This window comes from Megalobrama amblycephala, linkage group LG10, assembly GCF_018812025.1.
Source record: "Megalobrama amblycephala isolate DHTTF-2021 linkage group LG10, ASM1881202v1, whole genome shotgun sequence".
Lineage (NCBI taxonomy): Eukaryota > Metazoa > Chordata > Actinopteri > Cypriniformes > Xenocyprididae > Megalobrama > Megalobrama amblycephala.
In genome coordinates this window covers 20,586,385-20,601,593 of record NC_063053.1, presented here as the reverse complement: position 1 = coordinate 20,601,593, position 15,209 = coordinate 20,586,385, and the positions used below count along the sequence as shown (strand labels likewise).

Genomic DNA, 15,209 nt, shown 5'->3' with positions numbered 1-15,209 from the left:
CTTTAATGTGCATGAAAGGTAAAAAAAAAATGTGCATAAATGTAAGTACATCACTAACCTGAGAAAACAAGCTTCAACAGACAGCGTAATGTTTGTACTACATGAACACAAAATAGCGACCTGCCATTCAGAAACAATCCGCTCACTACACATAATGCTCGTCAAAACACGAGTAAGTGTTTTGTTTTTTGACAATGTTTCCAGCTGATGAAAACACCCGCTCAGCTCTGGGGTGTGTTTCCCGAAAGCATCGTTAGTCAACTATGGCACTCTCTTGGTAACGACGGAACTTGCGACCATAGTTCGCTTTGGGAAACGCACCCCTGAATGATGTGGCAGGCATGGTCAAGTATGTCTTTGCCAGCTGCGCAATATGTGGAAACAAACATACCGCACGGTTTTTGCCACCAACTGAGAGGGTTTTCGTCAGCGGGTAGCGTAGCTTCTCTTTCATACATATCCATCTGCTCCAAAGGCCTGATGCCTTCTTCAGCACTGCTTAGGGTCTGACTGCATACACCGTCGAACTAGTTGGCCATAGCAGACAGCGCAGTCTTTTTTTTTCATGCGTCAATATCAGCGCGCTCACTTTTTGACTCCATTATATTTATCACATTAATGCACCCTGCACTGTGCTACTGGATAACATAACAAACAAGCCACGTCAGTTACGTCATCATGGCTTGCGCTCCTCTTGACACTGCAAAAATTCGAATGTACGGGTTTTACATTCGAATGTGCCTTTTTTTTTTTTTTTTTTTTTTTTTAATTCGACGAACATTCGAAATTCGAATTTTTATTTGACAGCCTTAATCGGCTGTCACTAGATATTGTTGAAAAGTGTTTTTTTTTTTTTTTTTTTTTGGTGCACAAAAAGTATTCTTTCTCGTCGCTTTACAATATCAAGGTAGAACCACTGTACTCACATGAACTGTTTTAAATATGGCTGTTTCTCAATTCCAAGAATGCAGAGAACAGACTTGCGTTCTCGTGGAGTCCGGTCTTGCCAGGCGACCTTGAAAGAACAAACTCGGAAGGACGCGAGGACACAGAACGCATCCTTGTGAGAATTGAGATGTGCTACGATTTTGACCGTTACAGCATAGCGGCTAACGCACAACAAATGCAACAAAACATCACAAACAAATATAATATCTTATTAAAAGACTTACATCATATTATTATAGACATTGTTTTCATAAAATGTTATATATTTTTATTTTACCATGTGTATTTATGAAAGTGAGTAGCCTTTGTGCTACACCTGCTTTGTCAATGTTAAGATTATTTTTAATGCCACAAAATGCCAATAAAAATATTGCAGGCTTTCTTCAGATTATTACTTTATTAAAATTAAGCAAAACAAACAGAGAAATGTTTACATTCATGAGCCGTCACGTATTTGCGAGCTTGTAGCGGGAATCTCATACGTTTTTTGAAGAATGCGGAAAGCGGAAGCACGTGCAAGGCGATAATTTGTGTTTATAAAGCATATACAGTTGTATTTTTTTTTGAAAATGACTGATTGTTTCACTAGATAAGACACTTATTCCTCGTCTGGTATCATTTAAAGCCCTTTGAAGCTGCAATGAAACTGTAATTTTGACCTTCAACCGTATGGAGGCCATTGAAGTCCACTATATGGAGAATAATCCTGGAATGTTTTCATCAAAAACCTTAATTTCTTTTCAACTGATCAAAGAAAGACATGAACATCTTGGATGACATGGGGGTTAGTAAATTATCAGGAAAATTTGATTTGAAAGTGGACTAATCCTTTAAAGCTTGCAGGCTTCTGTACGTCAACCGCCCGCAGTGTCTTCTGGGATTTTTAACGGTTTGATTCTCTCAAGTCTGCATTCGATGCATCCTCGATATCAAGAACACATCTGGGTACTTTCATGTGTCCTCTGTTCTTGAGTATTGGAATTGAACTTTGATGGTTGATGATGACGTAGAGCGAGAACACAAGGACGCAAGATCGCTTAAGAACGCATATTGAGAAACAGCCTATGTCTTTAGTACCTTTCTGGATCTTGAGAGGTTCAGTGGCTTTGCTGGCAATGGAGGCCTCTCTGAGCCATCGGATTTCATCAAAAATATCTTAATTTGTGTTCCGAAGATGAATGAAGATCTTATGGGTGTAGAACGACATGAGGGTGAGTAATAAATGACATAAGTTTCATTTTTGGGTCAACTAACCCTTTAAAAAGTAAACTAGACTGATTTTAATGCAGGAGGCAACAGCTGACTGAAACTAAATTTTTACAAAACAGGTGCAAAAATATGCAGTCAAACAGAAAATACATGAACACTTAAAAATACATGCCTATATATATATATATATATATATATATATATATATATATATATATATATATATATATAAAACAACAACAAAAACGTTTAATAGGCTATGTCACAATATAGATATTTGTTATGATAACGATATTTCAGGTATGGTAATGACCTAGACTAGAGAAAGAGAGAGAGAGAGAGGAAAGGAGGGAGATGCCCGTGAAAGAGTGATGAGTTGATACATCCTTGCAGATCTCAGCAAAAAGTCACTGAGGTGGTCGATCTCTAAAAATAATGGCAGTGCATTATTCATGTGGAAACCTGCACGATCATCAAAACGCACGCACTGTGTTGACTGTATCCTATATAAATATAACAGTAAGGGTCCCCTGCTCTCTTATCTCCTCTCCCATCTCCTCTCCTATCCCTATATGAGACGATGTAAAGATGATCGACTGCTGTTAATTTCCTCGCGCAGATCACGCGCAACGGCTCGCAGTAAATCTACACACATGCGGCGGGAAAATAACAGCTCGTGTGCCATATCCGCTGTTAGTTCCGACTCAAACTCAATCAGCAAACGACGGTCACTGTCACGACTCCATCGACCTCCCCGCTGAAACGAGTCCCCGCTTGTCGCATCCGTTTAGCGCACTTAGACAGCACTTACAATGCAGTTTGTCTGAAGTGTCGCGGCGTATTTCATCATATTAATGACATAAAGGACCTCTTCCCCCTGCTCGCGCTATAAACTCTTATTTATGTCTCAAGAAAAGCTAATGCAGCGCTGCTCACTGGCAGGCGGTTCGGATCCAATCATTCCCGTCACGTTCAAGATCTGGATTGAAAGGTGATGCTAAAACTCTCAAATTTACATCCAAACGATGTTTCATGCAAAGATAGTTTCATGGTGTTGTAATTATGTTGAGTTATAGAGGGGTTGTTTATTTTATAGAACTGCAATTCTCTAGTTAAGTTACAGTGGGCAGTGAACTTTGAGACATTTATTTTAGATGGCAACATTTGAAAATAATCAGGTTATCACTAGATCAGAATGTTTTTTTTAAGTTGTTTAGGCTACTACTTCAGATTTATTTTTATTTATTGAATTATATTTTTACTATATTTTTATAGAAATAAAAAAAGTAAATCCTCATTCTGAAGGCCTGTTATAGGCCTATATAAGATGTTACATAGCCTACATGTAAATGTGTGTGTGACTTCTCAATTTCTTCACCACAGAAAGAATTAACACAGCATCTGATGAATGAAAGAGCAGATCTATCACTCAACCAGACTTATCTCAACCTCCTCCCACAGTACAAACCTCTCACTCGCAACTGACTTTTTAAAAAGACAGTTGCAACCCAAAGTCATATTTCTCTCTGTTTGCTTGTGTGTGTTGAAGTGTAAAAGGATAAATGCAGTATAGCTGAACTGACTAATGGTACGCCTACTCTTGATATACCGGCAAGGTAAGCAACATATTTCTCTCTCACATTCTCTCTCTTCATGTGCTTGCAAGGCACAAGTAGTACATACACATATATTTATTATATAGTATATCATGTGTATTTCAGAAATGACTGCCACCTTTATAAGAAGATTACTAATATTAGGAGTCTCATTCTTTTCCAAGCACACCTCAAAGCTGAGAAACTAACATCAAAATAACTTGTAGGCGATAGTTCTTACTTAATCATTGAAATTATTGTGTCTCTGTGACAGCTCAAAAAGAGCAGCCCACAATTTCATCATAAACACCCTCTACCTGTCAGTCATTTTGCCTTTTAAGGCTTGCTGACAATGGATTGTCTGACTTGTTAAAGGGTTAGTTCACTCAAAAATGACATTGGAAAAAGAAATTGTTGAATAAGTAGTTATTTATTTTTATTTTTTTGTGCACAAAAGTATTCTCGTCGCTTCATAACATTACGTTTTAACCACTGTAGTCACTTGGACTATTTTAACCATGTCTTTACTACCTGGGCTACTAGTGGTCATTGTGTTGCACAGATTTCATCAAAAATATCTTAATTTGTGTTCCAAAGATGAGTGAAGGTCTTACTGGTTTGGAGCAACATGAGGGTGAGTAATTAATAACAGAATTTTAGGAAACCACAAGCAAAAAGGCCATGTGAACTACTAGTGACCCTTTGTGTCACGAAATGAAATTATGCTATAAAATCACTCTCAAAGACTATCTTCATAATAGTGATGCTGAACAGTCATTTTTCTGTGTTAATGTTGAAGAATATATGAATGTCCAACCTACTCTAGGGCAATAGATTGCTAATTAAGATAAAAGAGGATTCCCCTGAGTGTATGTGTGTGATTATGCCATGATGGTATATTAAAATGGAAATTTAATTTTACACCAGAGGGCATCTTGGACAGTGACACAGAGAATGAGGATATGGTCATATTAAAGGTGTGTTGGATGGGTTAATGCATTTTTGCCTTTATTGATCAGAGTGTCCTTGACCTTCACAGCCCACAGAGTAATTGCTTAAGAGACTATGGTATATGAGTTTGCAGGAGACAGGTTAATGCACAGTACTACAGCACCCTAAAGATGACTATTGCCCCTCTACTGCACTCTATGATCACCTGTCAAGTAAGAGTGTTTCGATTTGAGGGTGATTTGAGTACTGCCTTCATGGCCAATATAATGGCTGTCATTATAGTGTTCTTGGAAGATATCTTTCAATAAGGACTGGACTGTGTGAGTGCAGAAGTGTAAACAAATCACTCTTTAATTAGTAAATGTAGTTATTGTAATTCCCATAAAGGGTTAACGCATTGACAAAAAAGAACTTCCAATAGTGGTGTGCATATGCATATGCTAATCAGATATGTTAAAAGAAACCCAATTCCAGTTGTTGCTGAAAGCACAATAGTCCTACACTAGGTTTTAAGAACTGAGAAATGATTCTTATTCAGAACTGATTCCATTTAAAATACAAAAACCAGACTGAATGATGATTGTTTCATAAATGTCCTCAGATGTGCATTTTTCAACTGATGCATACTAAAATTCAAAATTTCCTGCAATATATAATGACAGTGCAACACTGATATTAAATCTATAGATTCCTGTTTGATTCATAAACAAATGATTTGCGGAAGCTGATTTTTTTCAGCAATTTAAATACATGAAACCAGTACAGTCTGATTCCTGAACTAATGATTTTTATTAATCGATTCTTTCACCAAATCAAAAACATGCAGTGCAACCAGTGCAGTGAAATTCCTGAGATAATTACTTTTATGAACCGGTTCTTTCAGCGAATCAAAACATGCAGCACAACCAGTGCAGTCTGAGATTCTGAACAAATGACTTTTTTTTTTTTTTTCAGCGAATCAGAAACATGCTCCGCAACCATTGCAGTCTTATTCCTGAGCGAATAAACTTTATGAGCCAGTTCTGTTCACTGAATCGAAAACATTCAAACACGTAAAAACATCCTATTCTAACAATGTTATTGGTAATGTCAATCACAGTGCTGATACTTTAATATATGTTATGTTTTTTTAGTATTGTTTACTGTTTACTATGGCCAATTATTGCATTTATGAAACAATTTATGAAAGAATGTAATCGGAACGGGAACTAGAATCATTAAATTCTTTCAATCCCCATTAATGTCCACCTTTTCTCTTTTTTTGTCTTCTTCTTCAGGCTAAACTTAATCTCATTCAGTAAATGTGAACCATCATAGGTAACCTGAAAGCTTTGCATTATGGGTGACTTTACTTTCAGAGCAGAGCCCTCAGGATCTCAGCTGAAGGAAGGGACAGTGGTGAATGGTGCTGTAGGAGATGAATGAAAAGAGAGAAATCGAGAAAGATGGTGCTAAAAAGAAGTAGGAGGAGGTGTGTGTAGTAGAACTGTATGAAGATGTATAAGTGAACACATCTGCAGACTAGAGCACATGCACAGCATGGATTAAAGGGGTGGAAAGAGTAGTATCTTTCTCTTTCTCCATCAATTTCTCTTATGCTGAAAAACAAATAGCAGCTCACAAGATGAACACACACACTGAATATCTGGAAAAGGCTGCTGTGTCTCAGTGTATCTATAATGTAATCATTAAATTGCATTTAATTATGCTAAACAGCATTGTTGGTCTCCTATAGATGCATATTTGCCTCCAAGTTTAACATATTCATGCTGTATGAGCCCTGGAGTTACTTTAAAGGGATGAGTTGATCTCTGGTGTGTGTTCTCATTCAGAAAAGATTTATAGACATGCTGAGTCTACACTTCATGCTGTAGTGCAGGTGACTGACTCCGAATGCCTTTAGAGAGCTGTTAAACATACTAACCCCCAGAAAAAAAGGTTACAGCAGTGGAGAGAGGAGAGGAAGAGAAAGGAAAGTAGATTGAAAACTGATATTAGTGACTGATTCAATCCCAGAGAGAAAGTGAAGAAGAGAAGAAAACTGGCGAGAAGAGTAGAAAGGAGGCAAGAGGGGAAAAAAGCACTTTCAAGTGTAAGAAAATTATAGAATCCTAAAGTGCGTGTATGTGTTTACTTGGCTATATAATATATATATAATTTATTAATCTGTGCCTTGCCACAATTCTGTCTCTGAGCTCTTCAGGCAGTTCCTTTGACCTCATGATTCTCATTTGCTCTGACATGCACTGTGAGCTGTAAGGTCTTATATAGACAGGTGTGTGGCTTTCCTAATCAAGTCCAATCAGTATAATCAAACACAGATGGACTCAAATGAAGGTGTAGAACCATCTCAAGGATGATCAGAAGAAATGGACAGCACCTGAGTTAAATATATGAGTGTCACAGCAAAGGGTCTGAATACTTAGGACCATGTGATATTTCAGTTTTTCTTTTTTAATAAATCTGCAAAAATGTCAACAATTCTGTGTTTTTCTGTCAATATGGGGTGCTGTGTGTACATTAATGAGGAAAAAAAATGAACTTAAATGATTTTAGCAAATGGCTGCAATATAACAAAGAGTGAAAAATTTAAGGGGGTCTGAATACTTTTTTTACTGAATACTTTATATATACATATATATATATCATATATTAATTATCTACAGTATATATTGGGTAGTCTTAATATATAAAATTTATTTAAAATTGCATGTATGTGTTTAATATATGTAGATTAAATATTACATTAGATTAAATATTAAATAATTTACATATAATAAATGAGTTATAATGACAGGAAAAAAAAAACTCAGCCCTATATATAGTCCTCAGTGCACACGCACACACCTTTTCCTAGCAAAATGTGGACGTAGTACCATAGACTTATATTGGTTTCATATAGTGTATGTGTGTGTGTGTGTGTGTGTGTGTGTGTGTGTCCGTGTGTCCACTGAGGGCTGTGTTTTGTGTTTTTGCTGACAGTGTGATAAATCATTCAGAGAACTTCACACTCTGTTCTGGATGAATACTGCATTGTGCGATTGAGTCCAGATTTATGCTTAAAATTGTTCATCAGTTAATTTTCCGGCTTCATTAACATTGAATCTCATGTGGCTGCAGGTCTGAATTCTCATAAGCAGTAAATGTCACAGATGGTAATAGTTTATTATAACTTAACTGAATCATCAATCTCGAGGGTGTTCCCTCTGTCCTTCTGTCTTGCTCTGTAGAGGTTATGTTATGATAAATAGTATAAAAACATTTCAAATCAATTGCATTCTTAAAACTAAAATCTTTGATATGATTTATTAATGTCTATATGATCTATTTATGTCAAGAACAGTGAGGCCCTTGTCCAATTTTTTTTATTATTATTATTTTTTTTATATATATAATGACAATGACAATTTTTTATATAATGACAAATAATGACACTGCTTTATCAGAAGCTTTATCTTTCAGTGCCCTGCACAGTGGCAAGGAGTACTGCATGAACTCAAGCCCCCCAAATGCAGAATTAATTGAAAATGTTTCATTCATCCTGCATTAGGAATCACTGTTTCTAGACCAAAAATGGGTGGGCATTATGCCACATTGAGATTAATAATGCTGAGTGCTTGTCATGGCAGGGGAAGGCATTGTCTCTGCTCCTATAAGTGGTGGTGAGTGGTGTGCTTACTCAGGAAAGGCAGAAGACTTTGCTAGTAGCAAAACAAGCAATACTGAGGTACATGATCATCAAAACAATTAAACTATTTAAATGGAAGCATTTGTGTAATGCACTGAGCAAAAATGTCACCTTTCCATCTTTTCTGTATTTCAGAGCAAAAGTGGAATTACGTCATGTAACCAGAGCCGGAAAGATGTTCCTCCCACAAAGAGATGAAAACTCCTTAGATGAAACCTGAGCAATATGCTAAAGGTAAGATAATATTTGGTCAGTCTGTCAAACGCATCAACAACATCCTCTTGTCCAGGAACACCTCACATTCTGTTACTTCTGTCATGAGCGTCCACTAGATGTCAGTACAGTGCTGTGAAACACAGACAGACTGCAGGAGTGCTGTCAAATAAAGAACAGAGACACGCCAAAAGCTTCCTAGACCTCCATCTATTAGAAATTAATGTACTGCTGCAAACTCTTAATTTCTCATTGTCTCTTTCTTTTTGCCTTTCCTGATTTTGTTGTTACCTACAAGATCTTTCTGCCCTGCAGGAATTGAGAGAGGAAGTAAATGTGCAGAATTATTACCATTTATAAAAGCCACCACTTCATTTGAGGCTTTCATGGCACAATAACATTGTGTAAAGGTTTAAAACAAACTGAAGTCAGCGTGAACTGTAGCAGTAACCTACAGATAGTACGTTTAATTTAAATTTAATTGGCTATGATTATCTGTCAGTAGAATAAGTTTGATAAAAATGAAAAAAGAGGACGTAATCAATTGACTTACCTTGTAATACTGCAGACTATGCAATATATTTGAATAATAAATCATAAATATTCAATACATTTTATTTACTAAATATTTTAGAATTTTTTTAGATCCAATGCAATCACTTTTCATCAGCGCAATAATAAATACTGGCTTATTGTGAAATCATATACAGAAAATCACAAATCCTGCCTCATGAAGAGCAGGAAATATCTTTATTTATTTATTTATTTATTGTTTTATGCTTTTTCTGAGACTATGTGTGTGTATACGTTCATATTTAAGTATTTGTGTGAGTGCTTATATGTCCAGGACTACGTGTTAGTGCAGAGATGCACATGTGTGTGTACTTGTGTCCATAGTTGAATATTTATGTGCAGGCTTGAATTAGACTGTGTTATACAGTAAAGGGAAGAGCTATTTATCTGCATATGTTTGGAGTTTAAATGTTTGGCAGTAGAAGAGTGTAACAACTGATGGTCCAGATTTTATGCTTATGAAAACAGAAAATAAATCAGACACGGAAAGGGAGAGAGAACGATGCTGATAGACGGCCAGTTGTGGTGTGAAGCCATTTTTCAGAGCAATAAAATTGTACAACACACACTGCATTTTACTGACAGGACACTGCTCAAAAACCAATAAATGTGTCACTGACATTGGCATGAATGGTAGTGCTGTTGCAACATTGCAAGAAGAACAACACATGCTTCGCTAGTACGAGCCTCAGACTAATAGACCATGTCTCAAAGGGTGTTTGCAGGTTTATTGTGTTTAATTATATGTAAGTGTGGTTGTCTGTGTTTTATGCTCAGATTTGCAGGTGCACTGGTCCAAATCCAGGTCATTAGACTAACATGTTCTTTTACAGCCACTTTAATGCTAATACTATTGGCCTGGAGCCCATCCCAACCTGTTAGAAGAGACAGAAACCATGTTTACCCTGGTCTAGGACCAGTTCCTCTTGCTGAAATCTGAGTATTTACCCTGACATCAAACTGTTGTCAGACCAGCAGACATGCCACTGCAGCTCAACTAACATTCAAGAGTCATTCTGTTCTTTATTAGACCACATATTTACTCAACAAGATGCCAAAGCCCTTTTTGGGGTCTTGTTCTTGTTCATGTCATAAACAAATAATCAGAATTCTCTGGCACGTCCATGAGTGATGATTTCATGGAAAAAATGAGGTGTTTCTTTCCATCTGCACGATCTGATTTTCATTCCTTAGGCAGAACAGAGGTTGTTCGTATAATCCCTCAAGGTCTGGTTAAAAGGTAAGATGTGCTCTGTTGTGTGTGTGAACAGGATTAACTGCGTTAATAAGTCTATTCTCAGTCTTTATTTTTTTTTGACATAAGTAGACCCAGATGGAATCGGACTTTTTTTTCCCCTCTGTGATGATTTTATAGGGAAATTCTGTGTAATAAATTTCAACATAGTAAATTGTGTTAAATGGACCTAGTATAAATGGTTGTGATTAGACCCATTTTTATATATATATAATATATATAATATATATATACTGTAGACAAGCTCATGTTTAAATGTGGGATTCTACACATCTCTTAATTGTTGAATTGCTTTTAGCCTCTTTTATTCAGTTTTTTGATGAAAGAAAAAATTCTAGATTTTTAAAAATCTAGCTTCATTTGAAGGAATTATAAAACACGTTTTAAAATTTTTCTATCCAAATATACTGTAATGTAAATCTAAAGTATATTTCTTATGAAATATTTCTTTCATATTACTCATAAATGAATGGATCTATATGTAGTAAACATGATTCATTTACACCCATGCTAAATCATTAATCTTTTATTTTGAATTCTTGTTTGTTTTTTGTCACTTGCAACTCTGCGTTTTCCTTTTATTTTACCTGAAGGGGGAGCCACAAGCCCAGATTTGTGCAGAAGAGCTGTGTGTGTGTGTGTGTATGTACAGTAAATGTCCTCAAAAATCCAATCGACTTCAGCTGCTTCTTCCAGCTTCTACTGCAATCATGATGTCACGCTGCTCGCAAAGAGGTCGGGTCATCAGGTGTTCTGGTTCGAGGAGGGCAAAGGTCAGAGCCGCAGGTGGGAGGTCAGCCTGCTGCCCGGCACTGTGCCCACCCTCTGCTCCGTAAACTGAAAACATCTGCAGGAATCAACAGAGAAGTGTTACAGGGAGGAGAGGGGGAAAAAACGATATAAATCTTTAAAGATAAGCAAAACGAGAAGAGAGGCTCCAGTCATCACCATGCTTCTCCACTCGTTTTGTAAGTGGATGGTTAGTGACCTCATTTACTTTGGCTGCAACCGGATCCAGTGTGTTTTTAGAGGAAAGGTGCTTGTCTTGAACTGAGGTATCTGTGATTTAGGATACACAGCTGTCAATAAGAGTGATTTGGAGGATTAAATGTGGTGATTGCGGGTTAAAAATTGCTGTAAATTTTGATTACCAGTTATTTATCCATTCTGATCTTGACAAACTATGCCAATAAATTAACCTTGTTCTGTAGGTAGATTCTGCACTGAAAACTGAATCATATTCTCAAGATAATCAAGGTTTGATGCAGTTGAGATTTAGTCAGCCTTTAATTGGTGTGGATTTCTGTTTCTGGTCATGTTTTTTTTTTTATCACTTTGTTTGTGTAAAAATATTCAGTGAATCATGGATTTTGCAAGCTAGGAGTGTTTAAGAGTAAAGTTAGCCTTTTACACCCTGTAGCCGAGGGTTTATTAGCCATTCGTTTATGTTTCCACAGCGAAACCACAATGCGCGACTCTCAGACTTAGCCATATATCGTTGTATATGGACCGTGAGTAACAAACACATTTCAGCTCAGTTTGGCGAGACTGAAATCGTTGAGGTTTGAAGGTCTCCTGAAAAGCTCTGTGAAAACCTTTTTCAAACCCCAGTAAGTGCAGCAACAGTCCAGCAGACACAACCTGACATTTTTTATTAATTTTTTATGATTTTTTATTAAATTATTATTTTTTTCTGTAATTTATAATAAATCGTGCCACATTCTCAGAACATTCTGTTTGGGTAAAATTCTCACAAGGTTCCCTTAAAGTTATGAACAAACTTTTTTCCAGTAAAATTGATATCTGGTCTTTAAAAACATTCTCAAACTTTTCTCAAAATTTTTCTAAAAAACGTTTTAGTGACCAACTTTTAGTGACTACTTGATTCCGAACATTCAGGGAACATTCAAACTTTCGTTTGTCTTCGGAACACAAATGAAGATATTTTTGATGAAATCTGAGAGCTTTCTGCCCCTCCTTAGACAGCTACACTTCAAAAAGTTCATAAAGAGATTGTAAAACTAATCCATATGATTTGAGTGGTTTAGTCCAGATTTTCTGAAGAGACTTGATTGCTTTGATGAACAGATTTGATTTAGGCTTGTATTCACATAAACATTGATCAGCGAATATAAACAGAAGCTCAACTGAACATGATTGATCCGCGAGAACAAACCTCTTCCGAATAAATTTGGAATAAACTGCTCAATTAATATGGATTAGTTTTACGATCTCTTTATAAACTTTTTGAAGTGTCAAAGTGTCAGTTGTGTAGCTGTCAATGGAGGGACAGAAAGCTTTCAGATTTCATCAAAAAGATCTTAATTTGTGTTCCGAAGATGAACGAAAGTCTTACAGGTGTGGAACGACATGAGAGTGAGTAATTAATGACAGAATTTTCATTTTTGGGTGAACTATCCCTTTAAAGGATTAGTCCACTTTTAAATAAACTTTTGCTGATAATTTACTCACCCCCATGTCATCCAAGATGTTCATGTCTTTCTTTCTTCAGTCAAAAAGAAATTAAGGTTTTTGGTGAAAACATTCCAGCATTATTCTCCTTATAGTGGACTTCAATGGGCACCAAACGGTTCAAGGTCCAAATGACAGTTTCAGTGCAGCTTCAAAGGGCTTTAAACGATACCAGACGAGGAATAAGGGTCTTATCTAGCGAAACGATCGGTCATTTAAAAAAAAAAAAGTTTAAGTTTTATAAGCACAAATGCTCCCCTTGCTCTGTTCGTACCTCAAGCATACATCAAGCGTGATCTTTTCAACGTAATTGCGTATTACGTGACATCACGAAAGTTCTAAATGCATTTGTAGCCTATTGTTGTAAGTATCAGATGTGGAGCACGTCAGAAACAGAACGGGCATCAATTTACTGTCGTTTTTTTTTTTTGCACGCCACATTATCTTGTCGCGCAATACACGTTGTAATGCTCTCAGTCAAAATTTTGAGCTTTTTTTAATAGTGTAGGGCAGTGGTTCCCGAACCTGTCCTGGAGTTCCCTCACTGCACATTTTGTATGTCTCCTTTACCGGACACACCCATTTCAGGTCTTGTGGCAGCGATTGTCTTATTATAGGGAGATGAGAGGGTCTGTATCTCTTACCATTGGAGAAAGCATAACAGCTAACTTGGATCACATGCGGTACCGCTCAGCCTATCGTGTAATGTCAGTGACAACAGTGCCTGCCGTTCAAAGTTTTATGACATTCAGTTATAGTTTACGTTAATCAGTTTCTTGCGGATTAGCGCGCTGGTCTTGAGAATAAATGTTCTATATTTGGTGTTATATATTAGTAAACACAGTAGGACTGCATTGTTTGTGGAATGTGCGAAAAAAGAGCGCGAATACTTCTATTCTCTGCAAAGTTCACTGCAGGGCGCATTAAACCACACTTACAACTTAACTGTAAATTAATACATATTTAAGTAATTAATTATAGTTTTACACAGCAGAGTCATAAATGATTACAACACACGACTAACCTGACAGTGATAGAAAGAAATTATTTTATTTTGCCTTCTCTTATAAAATAACATGTTTTCATAGTAAAAATTTATATATTGTTCCCAACAAACATATTTTTTTAGCGTAAAACATGTTGAAGATCGGCAGACAGGCAGTCGATTCATTAAATAAGCTATTTCCTCGCAAAAGGGGTTTATTATATTAAAAATACAGCCTCTGGTGTCCTTTCCTGCATACTGGCCACAGCGTTATCATTAGCCGTTACGCTTTTTTGGCTAATGGTTGCAGACTTGTCATCTAGTGGCTTTGCTTGTGGTCTCTACTAATGAACTAATGAGTTGAATCAGGTGTGTTTGATGAGGAAGAAATACAGAATGTGCAGTTTTGGGGGTCCTCCAGGACACGTATGGGAAACATTGGTGTAGGGTCTTCAACATGCGGCCTAATCTAATGTAGCCTATAGTGACATTCAGACATTTTAAAGTCTAGTCAGCTTCATTTTGTTACAACCCTGCATGGCTTCATTTTTCTGCTAAACACAAAATAAGATATTCTAAAGATTGTTGGTAACCAAAAAGTTTTAAATTTGGACATGGACAAATGGACAAAAAAAAAAAAAAAAAAGAAAAGAGAGAGAGAGAAAAAAACATTTCTCAAAATATCATCTTTTATGTTTCACAGAAGAAAGAAATTCATATAGGTTTGAATGGCATGATTACAAGATGAGATGGGTAAATGATGACAGAATTTTCATTTTTGGATGAACTATGCTTTTAAGTGTGACTTAAGTGTCCAAATACATTTGGGGCTACAATGCTGCGTATTTAGAAATCTGGGCGTTTAAAAGTCAAATGTAAACCAAAACTACGGAGAAAGCACCAACAGATGTTAGTTAAACATTTAAAGAGAGCACTCCTCCCTCCTCGCTCATCTGTCTTCTGTGATGTATGGAGCTCTGGCTCTTCTGTGCATTGTTCTGGGGACAGAGATACTAAACAGGCTGCTGTGGTTGAGTGAAGTCAGCCCCCCTGACAGACTGAATCTAACTGTGACTAATAATAAATACAGTTCAGTGATGCTCAGTGTGACAGAGAGGATGAAGTTTGAGTGTTATTAATAAATAAGCAGTGAGTGCGGCTCAGTTTGATACAGTGAGACCTGCAGCTAACAGCTGTGTCCTGCTCCCTAAGGGGCAAAACAACCAGTTTATCCTGTGGATTTAGTGTACAAAGACACTGACAGACTCATACTGCAGTGTTCCACTGCTTGAAGCTGCTGATGTCAGGGATCAAAGACTC

At 36.7% G+C, this 15,209-nt stretch overlaps 1 long non-coding RNA gene across 1 annotated transcript; it reads left to right on the top strand.

The window, feature by feature from the left end:
* The first annotated feature begins 2,544 nt into the window (after positions 1 to 2,544).
* Positions 2,545 to 8,852, top strand: LOC125277635. The gene is made up of 4 exons (XR_007186954.1): positions 2,545 to 3,148; positions 3,541 to 3,773; positions 8,333 to 8,430; positions 8,527 to 8,852. It is a non-coding gene; the product is annotated as an uncharacterized LOC125277635 (long non-coding RNA).
* The last annotated feature ends 6,357 nt before the right edge of the window (positions 8,853 to 15,209 follow it).